The 22,134-nt window shown below is 37.5% G+C and overlaps 1 pseudogene; it reads left to right on the top strand.

Moving 5' to 3' along the window:
- Nucleotides 1–16,313: 16,313 nt before the first annotated feature.
- LOC144339876 (endogenous retrovirus group K member 8 Gag polyprotein-like) lies at nucleotides 16,314–21,626 on the top strand (annotated as a pseudogene).
- Nucleotides 21,627–22,134: the final 508 nt, after the last annotated feature.

The following is a 22,134-nucleotide window of genomic DNA, read 5'->3' as shown; positions in this document are numbered from 1 at the left end:
GATTATAGGAAATGAATCAGAACACAGCTCAGAAAGAAAACAAGAGATTTAAATATCAGAGAGAAGAGAAGAGCCATGGAGAAGAGAAAGAGAGCAAGCTAGATAATAGTAGTTCCACAAAGCAAGACTCTAGAATAAGGTAAGGGCAAGGTTAAAAGAAATTATGGATGATAATTATTCATAATTGAATAAACAAATGAGCTCTTAGAGTGAAGAAACATAGAGTCCTACACAAGATAGATTTTTAAATATGATCTCTTATTCACATCATGGTAAAGTTACAGAATATCTATGAAAAAGAAAAAACTTGAAAAGCTACCAGAGAGAAAAGATAAGAGGCAGTAAAGAAATGATCATCAGATTTATCGCAGACTTCTCACCAGCAACAATACATGTTATAGGACAATAAAAAACATCTTCACAATGCAAGGAGAAAACAATTGTCCACCTTGAATTCTCTACTCACTGGGTCACAGAAAGTGAGCATGGTATAAGGGCATTTTCAGTCAGATCCTCCATGAATGTGCCATTCACGGAACACTCATTGAAAGAACTACTAAGGATTTCACTCAGCAAGAAAGAAAATGAACCCAGAAGGAAGGTGTTGGGTTGCAATCAACAATGATATAAAGGAAAGAAAAGGCTAAAAGTAAATGAACCAAGTATAGAAATTGACAAACAAAAAGAAAATTGGGAGAAAGGAATTGAAAAACATAAAAGGTGACTATAATAAATAAAAAACAAGGGACAGTAGAAAATATAAATAAAATAAAAATTTGTAAAACTCAAATTAAAAATTAAATAAATTAATGACAGAATTTAATCCTGAAGAAAAGAGGATGAGGAGAAATGGCAGCCTCTGGAGGAGTTTTGAACAAATAATCAGCAAAACATTTGACAAGTTAATTAGAAAAACCTTTAAACTAATTTTTTAAATGAAAAAGTTGCAACCCAGAGAGTGTGTCTAGTTTTTGAAGAACATGTTATTCCTATATTCATCTTTTCCAGGACAAATGAAAGGATGAAAAAATGTCCTAAATCATTTTAAGAAACAGCACAATATTAGTACCAAAACCTGGTAAAGATGGTGTGAAAGGAAAACTAGAGAATGACTATACATAGGAAAATCAGTGTCAGCAATTCTAAATGAAATATTTCCAAACTGAATAGAACAGTCTTTCAAAAATAATAATACAACATAGTTACATAGGTGTTATTCTAGAAGAGATGACTTAGTGTTAGGATATCTATTAATTAATTAAATCAACAGATTAGCAGTTAAGAATACAAATTTATCACAATAGATGTTCTATGTAGAATTTGAAAATAATAAATATCCACCACTGATGAAAACAAAACTAGAAAACTAAAAATAATAGGAAACTACCTTTACATGATTAAAAAATGCATATTGAAAACCAATAACTCAAAGTCCATGGAGACACTTCTGTTAAAATCAAGAAGACAAAAATTCCTACTTTCCCTAGTATTACTGAGCATTTTTGTGAAGTCTAGTTAATGCAATAGATATGAAACTGGTATACATAAAATTATCATAAGAAAGGATATAGAATAATCATTATTGACAGGTGATATGGACTTCTGCCAAGAGAATTAATGAGACCATCTTGAGCTAATATATTTAAATAACGTAACAAGCTAAAAAATAAATGCAGTAACTTTTCCCTACAGAATCAATAATCAGTAGAAAATATATCAGAAAATGTTCACGTTTAAAATAAGCAGAAATAACATTACCTAGGGAAAACACCAGTTGGGCGTGGTGGCTCACACCTGTAATCCCAGCACTTTGGGAGGCCAAAGCGGACCAATCACTTGAGGTCAGGAATTCAAGACCAGCCTAGGCTACATGGCGAAACGCTGTCTCTACTAAACATACAAAAAATTAACTGGGCATGGTGGTGCACGCACGCCTGTGATCCCAGCTACTTGGGAGGCTGAGGCACAAGAATTGCTTGAACCCAGGAGGCGGAGGTTGCAGTGAGTTGAGATCGTGCCACTGCACTCTAGCCTGAGCCAGTACTTTATGTGAAGGGGAGAAAACCCTGAATTGGGTCTACTTCTCCAGGTATACAAAGGATTTCTTGAAGCAATACAAGATGATTGAATATTATACAGATGGACAATCTCAAGGTATAAATTTACCACCACTCCAAGTGAAAATCCCTATGAGATTTTTGGGAGCGAAAGGTAGGTGAGATCAATAAAATTATTTTTCAAATAACACAGAGTAAGTGCTAGCTGTCAATAGCATTTTGGGGTTAAGCACATAACATACATTATCATATTTAATCTTTAAAAATTTTTAAGTTCAAATTTAGGCTCAGAAAGTTTAAATAATTTTTCAAGGATCACACAGCTGTGTGGAATTGGAACTCCAACATAGATCTGACGGCCTTATTCCAAAACCTGAGATTTTAAAAAACCGTGCTGTATATTGCAAAAGCAACAGCTATTTTAATTTTTTGTATTAAGAATATCTAGATCCGGCTGGGCACGTGGATCACGCCTGTAATCCCAGCACTTTGGGAGGCTGAGGCAGGTGGATCACCTGAGGTCAGTAGTTCGAGACCAGCCTGGCCAACGTGGTGAAACCCCATCTCTACTAAAAATATGAAAAATAAGCCAGGCATGGTGGTGCACACCTCAAATCCCAGCTACTCGGGAGGCTGAGGCAGGAGACTCGCTTGAATCTGAGTGAGAGATCATGGTGAGACGAGATGGCGCTACTGCACTCCAGCCTGGGTAACAAGAGCGAAACTCCGTCTCAAAAAAAAAAAAAAAAAAAAAAAAAGGAATGTAGAGCCTAGAGGAAAAACCAGTTTCACTGAATGGTGTTCTGCACATTTCATTTAAAACCTATTCCAAAAGGATACTACAGTCTTTATTTACCTACAGTTAAAATAGTAGTCTTACAGAAAGCTGTTTAATATGCATGGTCAAATGAAAATTAAGTATATTGCAAAGCAGAATAACCCACTCTTATTGATCATTCTGCTTTAAAATGTTTTTACTTATGATATATATAACATTAAAAAATTTTAGCCTTTTAATAAATATATTCATATATGTATATATTATATAATACATATTTATGTATAATTTATTTTTATATACAAAATTACATAATTATACATAGTCCACTATGTATACGTGGTTATTAATACTCTAAGAGTTAACAGTGGCTAAATCAGAATAATTTTTTTTATTTCGTTTACAGTTACTTCTTTTAAAAGTTGTAGCATTCCAAAAAGAACAGCTCTTTTTAAGTTGAAAGACACAGGAGGCTAAGTTTGTTTCTCCATTAAGTGAGACATTTTTATCTGTAACCTGAAAAACAGTAATAGTATTAATAAAGTTATTTGGGGGATTTGGTTTGTGAAAACTGTCAAATCCAATTAGCTTGATCTTTAGCAGTTATCTAAGTGTAAGGTGAAAATAAACAACGATTTTAGTATGGTAATCAGGTGAAATTATACCATGCGTTTATTTTAGAAATCGGTGTTGTCAACTTCCAAGTCTATTTCAACGAATCCTGGTTTTCGTGCTAAAGTCAAAATGTGGTCCTGTTTGGCGGAGAGTTTCCTAGTCCCTCCCATTTCTCCTTTGGCAATCCTGGCGGTCTGGTACCCCTGGAACGCTCCACTAATAAGCAGCATTCTTTCCGTAGTAAGGTTCTGCTCCTTTGAAAATGCCCAATGGTTCTTGTTCTTACCATACAACTCTAACATGTTAACATGCATCTTAAGCAAGACCTTAAATACTGACTGCCACGCAGCCACACTTCAGCTACATTCTCAGTATTTCCTTTTTATTTGTTAGCTGTAAAACTGAACAAATGGGACTGAGGGACTTTGGCACGGCTCCAAATCAGAGAGAAACGCATCCCGAATTGGCCCTTTGCCCAAAGGTATAATTTTCAGCTGTGAGTTGCCCTTAATTTTGAAAATCATCTTTGTAGCTTCGGATTTTCCAGAGCAGTAGAAGCATTGTGTTTGCTCTCCAGGCGACCAGCATTGAAAAACAAAAATAAAAACACAGTATCTTGCTTTCTTTTTGCATCAGATCAGGCTTCTTTCACTAAATGATTCAACATATTAAGAAAATTCCAGTATAAATGATATAAATACCTTGTGCCTGCCGGCCATAAGTATCTCAATAGTATGCAGATTTCTCCAGGTCATTTGATTTTGGAACAAAATAATCAAATGACCTTTCAAGTTTCGTACGGATATGTTTTAAAACTAGATTTCTCTGCATTTATGAATAGTAGAAGTACTTAGCATCAGTTTCAGTTATGCTGTTGTAAATAAATTACTTTGTGATTAAGGATAACAATTGACAATACACTTATTTAGTAAACATGTATGTCTGTATGTATAAAACATCAACATATGCTAATGCACAGTATTTTATAAGACTACTGAGCATAGGGACTTTCCAACCAGCATGTTGATATTTGTTTCTATGAATAAAGTCTTCTAATATGTCTTAAATTCCACTGGGCAAATGATGGTTTTAATCAATTAAGATCTGTGCTTCTCTGAGAAGATAATGCCTGTAAGAATGTGAATAATTTTTATAGTTGCCATTTTGTTTTTTGTATTTATTTGCTGTAAGATGTGATTTTTTTCTCTGCTTTATCAAGTTCAGCTTATATCTGGCAATTCAATTTTTAAAAATCTGATTGACTTACATCAGCTAATCTTACATATTGTTTATCCCCCAAATTGCAAAACAACCATATAAAATAAAGAGAATTACATACCTTTTAAAAATTAGTTCTGCGACAAATACATATCACGGTATTTGGAATCAGACATACCTGGTTTCTAACACCCAGATTAAGGAATTAAATCTATGCAGAAAGCACCAATAACCGCCAACATTCTGACACATCAGCTCCGTGTGCCTGGCATACACTCCCTGAGCCTCAATTCTCTTATTTGAAAACATTGAAAAATATTTCTTTTTTGCAACATTGTTGTGGGGAGCCAGGAGATAGTATGTGACTAGGTCTCGCACAGGACCTGACAATATTGAAAAATTTAGTTGCAGTTTTTCTCTTCAGATTATTAAAGGAATATAATCTTATTATAGAAAATTGAAAAAAAAGTAGACAAAAATGACTATTGTCATACCACCCACTTTTTTTCTTTCCTGTCATGGTTTTTCATAGCTGAGGTATTGTTCAATATAAAATTTTACATTTTGCTTTAATTCAATTTACTTTATAACACCAGTATTTTCTCATGTTATGACATGCTCTTCATAAACAACAGTTTTAGTGCCTTTGTACCATTTCCCTATTGTTGGATAGGTGATTTCCAGTGTTTTGTATTGTAGATAGTGCCATGATAAATCCCTTTGTTTCTAACTTTTGTATTTCTGATTATTCTCTCAGAATAGATTATATTTGTCCCATCTGTTGTTTGTTTCATGTTTCTACCTTTTCTGCTTTTTTTTTTGCATTAATGACTTTTTTTTCTGATTCCATTTTGTTTCCTTTACTGGCTCACTTGTTATAACCTGTTTTTTTTAGTGAATGTTTTGGTGTCTGTAGTATACATCTCATACTTACCACAGTCTACCTTCATTATAGTTTAGAACTTTCTTGTACAGTAGGACTTTAAAATAGTATTTTTCCATCCCTCCATCCTGGCCTATGTGTTATTTTTGTCCTATACTTTTTCTCTATGTATGTTACAAATACCACAATACACATTTTAATTTTTGTCTTAAATAATCAGTTCTCTTTTAAAGATATTTTAAAAGTAACAAAAATGTGTTTTCTATTTAGTCACATATTTACTATTTCTGTTTACTCTTCATTCCTTTGTGTAGCATCAGATATTTATCTGGTATCATTTCTCATTTTTCATCAGCCTGAAGGACTTCCTTTAACATTTTTCTGTGGTGCATTTCAGCTTTTGTATGTCTGCAAAAGTATGTATTTAGCCTTCCCTTTTGAAAGTCTTTTTTCTGGGATAAGAATTCCAGGTTGATGAGTTTTTTCGCTTTTCTTTCAGTAGTTAAATATGTTGCTCCACTGACTTCTGGCTTGGATTGTTTCTGATAAGAAGTTCCTTGTAAAATTTTTTTTTTTTTTTTTTTTTTTTTTTGAGCAGCAGCAAGATTTATTGTGAAGAGCGAAAGAACAAAGCTTCCACAGCATGGAAGGGGACCCAAGCAGGTTGCCCCATTGTCATTCTTATCTTTATTCCTCTCCATAATGTGAATTTTTTCCTTTGGTTGCTTTTTAGATTTCTCTTTATCACTGGTTTTAAGCAATTTTATTTTTATTTTTAGTTTTTGAGACAGGGTTTTTCTCTGTTGTCCACGCTGAAGTGCAGTGACATGATCTCGGCTCACTGCAACCTCTGTCTCCTGGGTTCAAGTGATTCTTCTGCCTCAGTCTCCCAAGTAGCTGGGACTACAGGCATGTGCCACCACACCTGGCTAATTTTTGTATTTTTGGTAGAGACGGGATTTTACCATGTTGGCCAGGCTAGTCTCAAACTCCTGATCTCAAATGATCCACCAACCTCGGCCTCCCAAAGTGCTGGGATTATAGGCATGAGCCACCACGCCTGGCCAGTAATTTAAATATGTTACTTGATGTAGTTTTCTTCAGGTTGTATCTGGAGTTTGCTGAACATGAACCTGTGGGTTTGTAGTTTTCATCAAATTTAGACAATTTTCAGCCAGCCCTACTTCAAATGTTTTTTTCAAATCCCTAATCCTAACCTCTGGAGACATCAGTCACATGTACATAAGGCCATTTCAAGTTGTCTCACACACATTGATTCTGTTCATTTCTTTTAGTCTTTTTCATTCTGTATTTCATTTTGAATAATTTCTATTGCTGTGTCTTCATTCCATCCTGGCTGGAAATGGAAATCCTCTCAGAATAGGTTTTTTAGGAATTATTTGTAATCTTTAAAAACAAATGTACTCATCAGGAATTCTAAGTATAATATCAATAACACATAAGGGAAATAACAAAATTTATTTTTTTCCAGTTGAAATAGCTAAGAATTTAAATTTATCCAGGATCTACTAACGACTATGATCGAGTTTGTTCTGAACATTGAAACTCACTTTGAAATGAAGGTCTGTTGTATGCTATGGTATGTGTTACAGTTTATTCTGAGTTTGTCCTTTTAATTTTATGCTCTTCCAAAACATCCCAAATCATCCATTTGGGAGGAAAGTGGATAAATTTCACCAACATTTTCCCTAGCACAATACCTGGCACCCAGAAGGCATGTGATAAGTAATAGTGAGAAGAATGAGTAAATAAGATTCTAAACATACTAAGAAACACTACTAATTTTAAGATGAAAGCAATATGGCTAGGTTTACACACATACACAGAAAGAGAATTCAATTAAAGTCTAACACAAGAAAATCTAAATATTTTAATAAATATTGGGTAATTTGTTTCAAGGAAACATTACTGAAAGAGGAGAATGTATAGGTTCAGTCGGCAGAAATAGTGTATGCTATTCATGAATTCAGTGAAAACCTTGGGAGAAATGGGTTAGCAAAGGAGACTACTTAGTGCTTACATCCTTCAAAGTAAGCTTCATGTGAGTCCGAAACATAACCGCAGTTCAGATAGTGGAGCAGATGCAACTAACACACAACCGTGTAGGCACCACTTTCCACTGCCACAATTCTAGAACCCTGACTCATGATCATAATATTAAAATGGACAAATGCCGTATGTAAATAAATTCAATTGCAATTTGTGATAGAGAAACATACAGTGTCATGTTCTCTACCTTGGGGAAAAGTCTGGGGAGTGGGTGGAGTGGACATGTGCAATGGCAAAAAGACAAGAGCATGAAGGGTGGTCTTGGATTGCAAGTAAAAGTGATTTCACAGGCAGTGCATAAAGCCCTTGGTTCTGTAATGTTTCATTTCTCCCAGTGATGATGTTATAGTCAGTGTTTTCATGAATTCCTGTCGCCTTCTCAGTTCTTGTGGTGGCTGTTACTGATTAAAAGAAAATACTAGGACTGGGAGATGGTAGAACCCTTTCTCCTGGTGTGGCAGAGTTTTAAGAACTAGATTGAGGGTCTGGAAATCATAGTAACTTGCTGTCTTGTTGGTTGGTACCACAAACAGAACCCATGTACACTTATAACTTCGTGTAGAAGATGTTAATCCACTCTGCGTTGGCTTGCCGTAAGACTCTGCTAAGTAGTGAATGGTGTAAACCCAGATCACCAGATCTTTTAACAAGCATAAACACCCAGAGATTCAAAATAAATTAAGAGTAGTTTACACTCTGAGAAACTCGAAATGCATTTCCAGATCCTTCTGATAGGTGCTTTTCATCACAGCCTGGGAAGCACATGGGCATAATTGTGGAGGTCCACACTACTTCATGTTCTCGAATGTCTTCTCTGATATCTTCTGAAACCTTAAGAGCATGGGAAACAAACCTAATTTAATCAATATGCTAGTTCACCCCTTGGAATACCCTAGTAGCAATCTTTCTAGCGTGTCTTAAATAAGAAGTAGCCATTCATGCTTTAAAAGAAATATTGAATTTATATTTATTATAGGGCACATAAGGAAACTTCTTGAACATCATAAAGATAGTTTATCTGGAACCAAGAGCAAAAATTATAATAGGGGAAAAATGACTAAGGTATTCACAATTAGATTAATAACAATAAGATGCCCATTATTATCATTACGTTTTAAAACATTTTGAAGTTTCAAAGAAATGTCACAATACAAGAAAACAAAATGAACAGTCTAAATATTAGAACAGAAAAACTATTATTTACTGCTGATATGATTGCATAATTGTATACCTACAAAGTAGAAGAGTATCTGTTTTAAAACTATTAATAAAGCTAACAGAAGTTATTACATTGTTGGAGTATAAAAAAACACATGAGAATCAATAGCTTCCCATCTGCTAGATAGAACCAGCAAAAAATTGAAATGAAAAAAATAAGAGCTCATTCATAATGGCTACAGAAACTATAAACTACTTGTGAATAAATTTGATTAAAAAACAAAATATACATAAAAAGAAATACAGTGGAGTCATATCATATGCCCATTTAGCATACACAAATTAAATTTCATTTACTCCATGCAGCACATGTTTCTGTTATTTTTTTAAGATATGTATATTTCATGCAATAGAGCTCCCCAATGTAAGCCAACTCCTTTGCTGGGTATGCAACTTATGAAATAGTAATCTATTTCAGTACTGGAAGGAAAAGCGGTGTTGAATTTATTGTAAGATAATTACATCTGTATACTGGTCTTCAGGGGCAATTTAAAGAATTTTCAAGGATAATTTTGACTATAAGCAATTGTCCCCTCGAATGCTGGTTTTGGAAACCAACTCCTGGCTGAGATGAGACTCCAGTGTGGATGCAGTTTTTCTTAAGGATATAAGATAGGACCAGGACAAATGGAGTTAGGCATTGTGATATTATTAAACATTTGAATTTCTAATATTAAAATAAAGTACACAGAAGCTTCAAAAGAAGCAGAAAGCCGTCAAACTATGCTCCCTCCCCCTACTCATTACTGGAGGCATCCTAAGGCAGAATGCTTAGAACTGCCAGACATCTGCCTTTCCTTTATTGCTTTTCTTCCTGGCTAATTGAGTTAGAGAATCTCCATTATTAGGAAAACGTGCCTGCCTCCAGACTTTAGAACTACTACAGCCCTCTGTAAATAAGACTTCAGGTGGAAAAGGTGGAGCATGCCGGTTTCCTCTAACTGGTATGTACATTTAGAATATTAGAGGCTGGACCTGGATTCCAAGACGCCGGTGATGCTTGGATGCTTTAGTGTATGAGTGAAGGGAAAGATCACGTAAGGTGTAAGAGCTCACAGGGACTGGGTAAAATTAGAGAACTCCCAGGGCAAAGTGTGAAGAAGGTTAAAGCTTTCCTGAGAAAGTTCTACCACTTCATCACTTTTGGAGGATGCTTGTGTATATGTACGGGAAGAGGAATGTTCCATGACTCCCTGTCTATCTTCTACCTCGAGGATAACAGAAGCCCCTAAAATTTGTCAGTCAACTGAATGCTGTGCATATACCCTGGGGGCTACCATTACAGGGGAAAATGCATCCTGGTTGGCTATGGCAGGAAACAATGTAATGCAAATGTTGCTCTTCCCCATATAGACATATAATGCAATTACAATCCGAATCCCAACTGTCCTTTCTGTTTGCTTGTTTTTGGAACTGGACAAGCTAGTTCTAAATATATGATAGTTGTCAAGAGAATTTTGAAAAAGAACTAGTAAGAGGCATTTACTCCATCAGTTATAAATAGATACTGAAAAGGCTGCAATAAAAATCCTGTGGTACTGGAATAGAAATAGCAAATAAATCATGAGAATATATAGTAAACATCTCATTGAAATCATTCAACAACAAATGATTTATTGGGCACATACTGTGTGTCAGACGCTATTCTAGTCACTGGTTAAAGAGCTGTGAACAATACATAGCCACTGCCTTCAGGCAGCTCACGGTCTATAGAGGGTGAACTACAGGTTGAATATTTACAAAATGTCAGAGAGGGAAAATAAAATGTGCTATGAGATGCAGTTTAGAGTGATCCATCCTAATGTGGACCCAAGAGAAACCTCTCTCAGAGTGCGCCTGGAAGGATCACTCACTAGGGAGCCAGGTTAAGGAGGGAACTGGCAGGAGGACATGATCCTGCCGGGAACCGGAAGCAGCCCTATTTGGGGGCTTTTTGGCACATTTGAACATAGGGAAAGCCTGTGGTGGACGTGGATTTGTTTAGGGGCAGATTGTGCAGAGTCTAGAGAGACTGAAAGGATTGCTAATTTTCTCTTAAGAGCAATGGAAAACCCTTGAAAGTTTTATCTAAATGTCTTTGTCTTTCTGATATTGTTGATTTATAAATTTTAATGCAGTGTCAATTGGTAAATGATATATCTCTGTATCTCTTTGATACAGAATAAAATTTTAGCAAATATAAATGGATATTTCTTATCAAGTACAAAAGTACTAATATCTATGTTATCAATGGAAAATACTTCTTTTATTTTGATTTTTTCTTTTTCTGAACTTACTAATTTCATTTGCGTTGTTTTCATTAGCTTTTATATAGTATACTTTGCCTAACAATTCTCTCCCAATTTATATATTTACATGTATATTGTTGTTACTTTCTTTTTTCTCTGTAGTGTTTATCTGAAGGATTGAAAAAGCTTCTCTGTTTTGTTTATTTCCTCAAATAAGTTTTATTAACTTTTTAACATACAGAATGTAAAACATACACAAAAATAGAATTATATAATAAACTCCCATGTGTGAAAATGGTATTATGGCTATGTTAAACAGAGAGGCCTTATCTTTAGTGATACATACTGAAATATTTATGGATGAAATGATATGTTGTTTAGGATTTATTTTAAAATAATATTTCTTCAAATAGTTTGATGCAGGGCTTACACAAGAGTGAGACACAGGAGGAAACTTGAGGGCGAAATTTACAAGGGAGACAAAAACTCAGAAGTCAAGATAAATAATATTTTCATGCGTTAAAATCACACCCCCTAATAACAGAGTTTTGGTGAATGATAGATCACATATACAACAGTGGTCCTATAAGATTATCGTGGAGCATATGTAGAAACCTGGTATATGGCATTTGGTATTGCCACTGCAGATCAAGTAGGAAAAATGATTGATATCCAGTAATGGTGCTGGGACATTGGTTTTCCACAGGAACAACAACAAAAAAAACAAATAGATATACGACCTAGATTTGTGTAAGTACACCCTATGTTTGTACAATTGTGAAATCACCTAACAATGCATTTCTCAGAATGTATTAAGTGGTACATGACTGTATATGAAAAAACAAAATCAATGCAAAAAATCCATAATGAACAATACATGAAAAAACAAGTAAAAATAAGTAAACACAGGAATCCTCCTATCACAGGGTATTTCACACCCTGCCTAACTTGCCTCATCCTAATCCTAGCCCTGGTTCCAATAAGACTTTATTTAGAAAAACAGCCAGCTAGCCCTGAGGCTACAGTTTGCTAATTTGATTTTAGTTTTGCATTCAGCATATTAGAATTTAACTTTGTCTTTGAACATCGAGCATATTAGAATTTAACTTCATCTTTGAACAACCAGAATGTAATAATGTTTGCAATACTGCCTCCTCAAAAATAAAAGAACATTAATATGCTTTACTTACCTTCTACCTGCCGTCTTGCTAATCATTTTCATAACTCAGAATTGTAGTTTCAGTACCCTTTATTTAACATCTTCTAAGTAAGAAACACTTCTTCTTATTATTATTGTTAATTTATTTTTTTTGTGTGATGGAGTTTCACTCTTGTCACCCAGGCTGGAGTGCAATGGTGTGATCTCTGCTCACTGCAACCTCCCTCTCCTGGGTTCAAGTGATTCTCCTGCCTCAAGCTCCTGAGTAGCTGGGACTACAGGGCCTGTCACCATGCCCAGTTAATTTTTGTATTTTTATTAGTGACAGGGTTTTACCATGTTGGTCAGGCTGGCCTCAAACTCCTGACCTCAGTCGATCTACCCGCCTCGACTTCCCAAAGTGTTGGGATTAAAGGTGTGAGCCACCGTTTCTGGCCTTCTTAACTATTATTAATAGGATTAAACTTCACAACTCCACTAACAATTATTTAGACATAATTACAAGTTTTACTGTTTACATTGCTCATTGTTGTATTTTTAATTTCCCTCTCTTGAGCTCTACATTCAGTCTTTTTTGTTGTTGAGTGATTAGTCAATACTCAACAATAGTCAATAATTTTCCCTAGTGCTTTTCTTTTTTTAATCCACCGAAAATGGACATAGGTGGCATATTTCCAGAGTCTTTGAATGTCCAAAAATGTCATACTTTCTTTCTTATATGAACAACCATCTGAGTACAGAATTCTAAGATAAAGTTCCCATTTCCTCATAACTTATCCCAGTATTTAGTGCAGTGCTCTTCTAGTTTGCTTGTTGATTTTCCTTGGAATTTGGAAATGTCATTACGGCATGGCTAAAGTGCAGTTTCAATATTCTTACCCAGGACCTTTTAGATCTGATGACTCAAGTTTTTCCTCATCTTTCCTATTATTTTTGGAAGTTGTTTCTCTCTGTCTAGTCAAATTCAGCCTTTAGGAGCTCCAGTTACATGGGGTGTTATAGGTGTCAGTGTGGGTTGCAGGCATTGGGGATGCCACCCCTGATATGGGTTCCCTGTGACTGTGCCTGTGTTTTTAGGCCTTGATCCCTGCTGGCCATCCAGAGTTGATCACCTGAGCCAGGCTGAATCCATCAAAATTCTTCTTCAGGATTTTTTTTTTCAAACTGAACTAAAGGATGCAAATCAGTCCTCCTGAGTGGAGGAGGAAGAGAGATGTAAAGTTTTTAGCTTGCGATCAGCGTTGCTTTCTGCCCTGTGGAGAATCCCCATCTACAGTAAGAAAGAATAAAACTGCACAAAGAAAGAGAAGTGGTGGCATTTGAAAACCTGATTCTTGATTTTTACTTTGAAGTAGAGTGTCAAGTTTCCATTTTAAATGACCAAATTGGCACCAAAGTGGACAGACCAAGAGAAAGGAGGCAGGAAAACAGGTTGAGAGAATATCTTCACGGTTCCCGCAAGAGGTGATAAGAATGCTTTTCGAGACTTTAATTATAGAGATGAGTTGAAAACATAACTAGAAGTTAAAGTTGCTAGACCCAGTCATAGATTGGATGTGAAAGTGGGGAGACTAGAATGTGCCTAACCTTTCCATGTGTGTGACTGACAGACACAAATGAGGATGAAATGGACATCACAGTGTAATAATAGGGTGAGTGAAGGAAGGCAGACACAAACAAGCACACAGTGTGCGATGCAGTTTCCATAAGCACGGCACTAGGCAAAACCAAGCTGTGGAGTCAGAAATCAGTTTGGAAGATGGGATTAGCAACAGTAATAGGTCATGAGGTGGCTGCTGAGGGCACTGGCGATGTTCTGTTTTTTGATCTAGGTACTGCTTACACATGAATGTTCACTTTATGAAAAATACACTGAGTAGAATATGTATGATATGAGCACTTTTCTATTTGAATTTCATGCTGTAATAAAATGTTAAAAGGAAGGGTGAGAGGCTGTGGGGATAAAGAGGGTGATTACCACTTAGAGTACTATATATTTGAGGTAGCTATAGGACGGTGGTTCTCAAAGTGTGGTCCCCTTGGCAATATTGGCATCACCTAGGAACCTGGTAGGAAAGCAGATCTTTGGGTTTCATTTTAGAGGCACTAAACCAAAAATTCTGGGGGCAGGGTCCAGCAATCTGTGTTTTAACAAACTCCCAGGTGATTTTAATATGCATTACCATTTGAGAAACAGTACTGTTGGATATCTAATGGATATATTAGGTATTTGGCTAAGTATGGGTCTGAAGTTAAGTAGAAAATTGTTTGGGCTAGAAGTGTAGTTTAGTGATTTGCATCATTTATTTGAAATGATCCTTGAAGCCATGAGAATAGATAAACTCTCTCAAGGACATTACATACAGTAAAAAGAAGGAAGGGTCCCCAAAAGATCCCTGGGAAACAGTGACATTTCAGGGATAAGTAGGAAAAGAAGATATTGCTTGAGATGACAAGTATAGACACACAAACATTATTCTGCTTTAAAATATGTTGGAGATGAATGTTCATATGGAAAGATTTTCATGATGTATTTTAAGTGAAAGAAGATAGGCAATAAAAGGGGGCAAAACTTACAATCACATATGCACACACTAATGATCTGTGAAGTGTGCAATTAAAACTATATTTTTATTTTCTTCCTTTTGCTTATCTGCACTTTCTATTTTTTCCAAATGTGAACATGCCTACATTTTGTAAATAAGGGAAAAAAACAATAATTTTTTTAAAAGATAAAAGATATCTTGCACCCATGGAACTAGATACAACAGACATGAAGAAAATGCAGTTTTGAGATTTGAAAAGTCTATGTTAAGACAAAAAGCACAATTGAACAATTTAAAACTGTAATAGAGACAGAAAATCGGGTACTTCAGACAACTGAAGTGGCACATCGGAAGATGAGTTCTATAAATTCTTTCAGAATGTGGAAGAAAAGAATGAACAAGAACCAGAATATAATAGGAGCAAAGGTAAGATAAATGCAAGACAGACAAAAGGGACAGTTGTTTATGAAATCCAGAGGTCAGTGCCAGTTTCCATTGCTGTTCTCCCAACCTTTTCCCACCCACACAATAGCTGGAGTGCTATATTAACAGTGTAAATCAGACCAGGTCACTCCCCTAATTACATTCCTTCAGAGGCTTCCTATTGCATTTCACATACAAAATTCTCAGCTGACTACAGAGCTCTCTTCACTCTCGCCTCCAGCAGACTCCCAACACTCCAGCCACACTGGTCTTTCTGTTCTTTGAAGGCCAAGTTCTTCATCTCCAGGCCTTTGGGAATGCTGCTTCCTCCACTAGAAATGTTCTAAATTCTCTTCTTCCTTCAGGTCACAGCTTACATTAAACTTCTGCAGAGAAGCGATCCTCCCCATGCTATATGTTCCCTCATCGGATGCATCACCATATGTGGTTATAATGTATTTGTATATCTTTCACCATGGGATAAACTGAGTGGAGACAGGGACCATGTCTAATTCATTCTCTTGTGTTATGCTGTGCATAACACAGTACCTAGCACACAGTGGGTGCTCAAGAAGTCTTTGTTAATTAATGATTGTCCCAAATGTTCTATTTGTGTATTTTCATGGTTATTTTTTAAAGTAACTGGAAAATTGATTCCCTTGCATCTATGCTTATGCTGTCATCTTACAGTGATATTGCCAGATGCTGGTGTTTAATTGCCGCTCCTCCTATTACATAAACTAATTTCTAGAAGTAAGCTAACCAAATTTTAGAAGCTGTGTTGTCCATTTAGAGCTTCTGAGTGAGGTATCCAGATGGTCTGGAAGAACGAAAGTGGCTTCAAAACCTGCCTTGCATAATCTCAGTGAGTAGTTTATGCATCGATAGACTCTAGTTCAATCAACAGCAGGGGCTATCTTTTAATTATGTTGTTTTCATTCTGTCATCTAAAACATTGCTGCACAAATTGTAGGTGTCTTATAAATGCTTATTGATTTAATTAGAAGTTAATAGATGTGTTTTCTTGCAGAATGGTAGTTCGGTGTTTTCTCATTTTTACCGATCATCTCTTATCACCAAATGGACCCTCCCTACCAAGCTGATTAACGCCTGAAATAGTGTGGGGAAAAGAAAGAGATCAGCCTGTTACTGTGTCTATATAGAAAGAAGTAGACGTAAGAGACTCCATTTTGTTCTGTATTTGAGATGCTGTTAATCTGTGACCCTACCCCCAACCTTGTCCTTGCAAGAGACATGTGCTGTGGTAACTCAAGGTTTAATGGATTTTGGGCGTGCAGGGTGTGACTTTGTTCCTAGAAAAGCTAGGTATTGTCCAAGGTTTATCCCCATGTGATAGGATGAAACAATGTTGCTAAAAGGTTTATCTCAAGGCACAGGATTTACCTTTAAACTTATTCATGTCACAGATCCTTGTTCTTATGTCTTACTGCTAATTTCCTCCCTAAAAATGATCCTATTGTCCTGCCACTCCCTTATCCTTAAGATGGTAAAGATAATTATCTATAAATACTAAGGGAACTCAGAGGCCGGTGCCGGCGTGGGTCCTCTGTAAGCTGAGCGCCGGTCCCCTGGGCCCCCGCTTTTCTTTCTCTATACTTTGTCTCTGTGTCTTATTTCTTTTCTCAAGTCTCTCGTTCCACCTAACGAGAAACACCCACAGGTGTGGAGGGGCAGGCCACCCCTTCATCTGGTGCCCAACGTGGAAGCTTTTCTCTAAGGTGAAGGTACGCTGGAGCGTGGTCATTGAGGACAAGTCGACGAGAGACCCCCGAGTACGTCTACAGTCAGCCTTGCGGTAAGCTTGTGCGCTCGGAAGAACCTAGGGTAACAATGGGGCAAACTAAGAGTAAATATGCCTCTTATCGCAGCTTTATTAAAATTCTCTTAAAAAGAGGGGGAGTTAAAGTCTCTACCAAAAATCTAATTACACTATTTCAAACAATAGAGCAGTTTTGTCCATGGTTTCCAGAACAGGGAACTTTAGATCTAAAAGACTGGGAAAAAATTGGCAAAGAATTAAAACAAGCAAGCAGGGAAGGTAAAATCATTCCGCTCACAGTATGGAATGATTGGGTCATTATTAAAGTAGCTTTAGAACCATTTCAAACAGAAGAAGATAGCGTTCCAATTTCTGATGTCCCTAAAAGCTGTGCAGTAGATTGTGAAAAAGAGGCAGGGATAGAATCCCGGAAAGGAAAGGAAAGTTCACACTGTGAATGTGTATCAGAGCCGGCTATGGCTCGGTCAACGCAAAATGTTGACGATAATCAATTACAGGAGGTAGTATATCCTGAAACGTTAAAATTAGAAGAAAAAAATCCAGAATTAGCAGAGCCATCAGAGTCTAAACCACGATGGCCAACTCCTCTTCCAGCAGCTCAAATGCCTGTAACTTTACAACCTCAAATGCAGGTTAAACAAGTACAAACTCCAAAAGAAGATCAAATAGAAAAAGATAGAGTTTCTGTCATGGCAATGCCATTCCAAATGCAGTGTCCACAATATCAGCCGGTAGAAGATAAGACCCAGCCGCCAGTAGCCTATCAATACTGGCCGCCAGCCGAACTGCAGTATCGGTTGCCCCCAGAAAATCCGTGTGGACAGCCAGGAACATTTCTAGCGCCACAGGGCAGGGCGCCATATCCTCAGCCGCCCACCATGAGACTTAATCCTACAGCACCGCCTAGTACACAGGGTAGTGCGTTACATAAAATTATTGATGAGGCAAGAAAACAAGGAGATATTGAGGCGTGGCAATTCCCAGTAATATTAGAAGCAAGACCACCTGGAGAAGGGGCCCAAGAGGGAGAGCTTCCCGTAGCTGAAGCCAGATATAAGTCTTTTTCTATAAAAATGCTAAAAGAAATGAAAGAGGGAGTAAAACAGTATGGACCCAACTCTCCTTACATGAGAACATTATTAGATTCCATTGCTCATGGACATAGACTCATTCCTTATGATTGGGAGATTCTGGCAAAATCCTCACTCTCACCCTCTCAGTTTTTACAATTTAAGACTTGGTGGATTGATGGGGCACAAGTACAGGTCAGAAAAAATAGGACTGCCAATCCTCCAATTGACATAGATGCAGATCAACTATTAGGAATAGGTCAAAATTGGAGCACTGTTGACCAACAAGTAATAATGCCAAATGAGGCCATTGAGCAAATCAGGGCTATCTGCCTTAGGGCCTGGGAGAAAATCCAAGACCCAGGAACAGCCTGTCCCTCCTTTAATACAATAAGACAAGGCTCTAAAGAGCCCTACCCTGATTTTGTAGCAAGACTTCAAGATGCTGCTCAAAAGTCAATTACCGATGAGAATGCCCGTAAGGTCATAGTGGAGTTGATGGCATATGAAAACGCCAATCCTGATTGTCAATCAGCCATTAAGCCATTAAAAGGAAGGGTTCCCGCAGGATCAGATGTAATCTCAGAGTACGTTAAGGCCTGCGATGGAATTGGAGGAGCTATGCATAAAGCTATGCTTATGGCTCAAGCAATCACAGGAGTCGCTTTAGGAGGACAGGTTAGAACATTTGGGGGAAGATGTTATAATTGTGGTCAAATTGGTCATCAAAAAAAGAATTGCCTAGTCTCAAATAAACAAAATGTATCTACTCAAGCTACTACAACAACAGGTAAAGAGCCACCTGGCCTATGTCCAAGATGTAAAAAGGGAAAACATTGGGGTGATCAATGTCATTCTAAATTTGATAAAAATGGGCAACTACTGTCGGGAAACGAGAGGAGGGGCCAGCCTCAGGCCCCGCAACAAACTGGGGCATTCCAAATTCAGCCCTTTGTTCCTCAGGGTTTTCAGGAACAACAACCCCCACTGCCACAAGTGTCTCAGGGAATAAGCCAGTTATCACAATACAGCAATTATCCCCCGCCACAAACGGCAGTGCAGCGGTAGATTTATGCACCATACAAGCAGTCTCTCTGCTTCCAGGGGAGCCTCCACAAAAAATCCCCACAGGGGTATATGGCCCATTGCCTGAGGGGACTGTAGGACTAATCTTAGGAAGATCAAGTTTAAATCTAAAAGGAGTTCAAATTCATACTGGTGTGGTTGATTCAGACTTTAAAGGCGAAATTCAATTGGTTATTAGTTCCTCAATTCCTTGGAGTGCCAGTCCAGGAGACAGGATTGCTCAATTATTACTCCTACCTTATATTAAAGTTGGAAACAGTGAGATAAAAAGAACAGGAGGGTTCGGAAGCACTGATCCGACAGGAAAGGCTGCATATTGGGCAAGTCTGGTCTCTGAGAGCAGACCTGTGTGTAAGGCCATCATTCAAGGAAAAGAGTTTGAAGGGTTGGTAGACACTGGAGCAGATGTCTCTGTCATTGCTTTAAATCAGTGGCCAAAAAATTGGCCTAAACAAAAGGCTGTTACAAGACTTGTCGGCGCAGGCACAGCTTCAGAAGTGTGCGAAAGTACAATGATTTTACATTGTTTAGGACCAGATAATCAAGAAAGTACTTCCCATGTTAAAAAACATTTATTATCTTGTTTTGCTGTAATGGGAGTTCCAGAAAAAATTAAAACTGACAATGGACCAGGTTATTGTAGTAAAGCTTTCCAAAAATTCTTAAATCAGTGGAATATTACACATACAACAGGAATTCCTTATAATTCCCAAGGACAGGCCATAGTTGAAAGAACTAATAGAACACTCAAAACTCAATTAATTAAACAAAAAAAAGGGGGAGACAGTAAGGAGTGTACCACTCCTCAGATGCAGCTTAATCTAGCACTCTATACTTTAAATTTTTTAAACATTTATAGAAATCAGACTACTACTTCTGCAGAACAACATCTTACTGGTAAAAAGAACAGTCCACATGAAGGAAAACTGATTTGGTGGAAAGACAACAAAAATAAGACATGGGAAATAGGGAAGGTGATAACCTGGGGAAGAGGTTTTGCTTGTGTTTCACCAGGAGAAAATCAGCTTCCTGTTTGGATACCCACTAAACATTTGAAGTTCTACAATGAACCCATCGGAGATGCAAAGAAAAGCGCCTCCACGGAGACGGAAACACCGCAATCGAGCACCATTGACTAACGAACAAGCCTTCATCACCATGGCACATTTATATAGAGGAAAAGGGAGGGAGAACATTGCGGGAAGTCAGGGACCTTGAATGCAGGGACTGGCTGAAGCCACGGCAGAAAAACATAAAATGTGAAGATTTCATGGACATTTATTAGTTCTCCAAAATTAATACTTTTGTAATTTCTTATGTCTTTAATCTTTTAATTCTATCATCTTCTTTGTAAACTGAGGAGGATATATGTCACCTCAGGACCTTGTGATGATTGCCTTAACTGCACAAATTGTTTGTGGAGCATGTGTGTTTGAACAATATGAAATCTGGGCATCTTGGAAAAAGAATAAGATAACAGCAATGTTCAGGGAACAAGGGAGGCAACCTTGAACTGGCCGCCGGTGAGCCGGACGGAACAGAGCCATATTTCTTCTCTTTTCATTATGCAAATAGGAGAAATATCGCTGAATTCTTTTTCTCAGCAAGGAACACCCCTGAGAAAGAGAATGCGCTCTGAGGGTAGGCCTATAAACGACCCCCTTGGAGGCGTGCCGCCTTTTACGGTTGAAGCCGAAGGGATGAAATAAGCCCCGGCCTCCTGTAGCGCTCCCAGGCTTATTAGGACGAGGAAATTCCCACCTAATAAATTTTGGTCAGACAGGTTGTCTGCTCTCAAACCCTGTTTTCTGATAAGATGTTATCCATGACTATGCATGCCCAAAAATTTTAATTTTAACACCATCCTGTGATCTCATCCTGCCTCCACTTGCTTTGTGATATTCTGTTACTTTGTGAAGTATGTAATCTCGGTGTCATGATGACAATGGTGGTTTTGTTGAAAAGAAAAGGGGGAAATGTGGGGAAAAGAAAGAGATCAGCCTGTTACTGTGTCTATATAGAAAGAAGTAGACGTAAGAGACTCCATTTTGTTCTGTATTTGAGATGCTGTTAATCTGTGACCCTACCCCCAACCTTGTCCTTGCAAGAGACATGTGCTGTGGTAACTCAAGGTTTAATGGATTTTGGGCGTGCAGGGTGTGACTTTGTTCCTAGAAAAGCTAGGTATTGTCCAAGGTTTATCCCCATGTGATAGGATGAAACAATGTTGCTAAAAGGTTTATCTCAAGGCACAGGATTTACCTTTAAACTTATTCATGTCACAGATCCTTGTTCTTATGTCTTACTGCTAATTTCCTCCCTAAAAATGATCCTATTGTCCTGCCACTCCCTTATCCTTAAGATGGTAAAGATAATTATCTATAAATACTAAGGGAACTCAGAGGCCGGTGCCGGCGTGGGTCCTCTATAAGCTGAGCGCCGGTCCCCTGGGCCCCCGCTTTTCTTTCTCTATACTTTGTCTCTGTGTCTTATTTCTTTTCTCAAGTCTCTCGTTCCACCTAACGAGAAACACCCACAGGTGTGGAGGGGCAGGCCACCCCTTCAAATAGTAGGAGTTAGATCTTTATTGAAAACAATAATTGAAATTGTGATGTTTCAAAATCTCTCTAGAAATGTTATGCTTTTAGCCTCTTTTTTCCCCATTGTATGTGTATTAGTTATCCATTGCTGCATAACATATTACCCCAAAATTTAGGGGTTTACAACAACATTTATTACATCACAGTTTCTATAGGTCAGGAATCCAGGAACGCTTACCTGGGTCCTCTGGCTCAGGATCTCTCACAAGGGTGCAGTCATCTCAAAACTCAACTCAGGTAGGATCCTCTTCCAAGCTAACTCATTGGCTCCAGGCAGGTCTTAGTTTCTTCCTGGCTATTGGCTAGAGGCCTCAGTTCCTTGTCCTTTCACAGGGTAGCTCACAACATGACAGCTTGCTTTTACTGGGGGAAAATTCAAAAA

The sequence above is a fragment of the Macaca mulatta genome, chromosome 3 (genome assembly GCF_049350105.2).
Source record: "Macaca mulatta isolate MMU2019108-1 chromosome 3, T2T-MMU8v2.0, whole genome shotgun sequence".
Lineage (NCBI taxonomy): Eukaryota > Metazoa > Chordata > Mammalia > Primates > Cercopithecidae > Macaca > Macaca mulatta.
Note: the sequence above shows the minus strand (reverse complement) of the source record. Positions and strands in the feature narration are given on the sequence as shown.